We start from the raw sequence: 269 nt of genomic DNA on the forward strand, positions 1-269 counted from the left end.
TGTGGTATGGATAGAAGATGATGCTTGAAAACCCTTTGTTATGTGAGATGCCACTTTTCACCATGTAAACAAAAAACATACATGATAGAATAATTCACATAATCAAATATGAATATGCAAAGAAAATAGAGGTGGTACCAGGAAGTATGACCACCCCCCACCCCCACCTCTGCATTCGGTTGTCACTGGCCTATAGCATTCTTCTGTTTTATTTTTTGTTGTTTTATTTTTGTACAGGGTCTACAGGGTCTCACTGTGTAGATTGGACT

This window comes from Octodon degus, unplaced genomic scaffold (genome assembly GCF_000260255.1).
Source record: "Octodon degus isolate 3935 unplaced genomic scaffold, OctDeg1.0 scaffold00209, whole genome shotgun sequence".
In the NCBI taxonomy this organism is placed as follows: Eukaryota; Metazoa; Chordata; class Mammalia; order Rodentia; family Octodontidae; genus Octodon; species Octodon degus.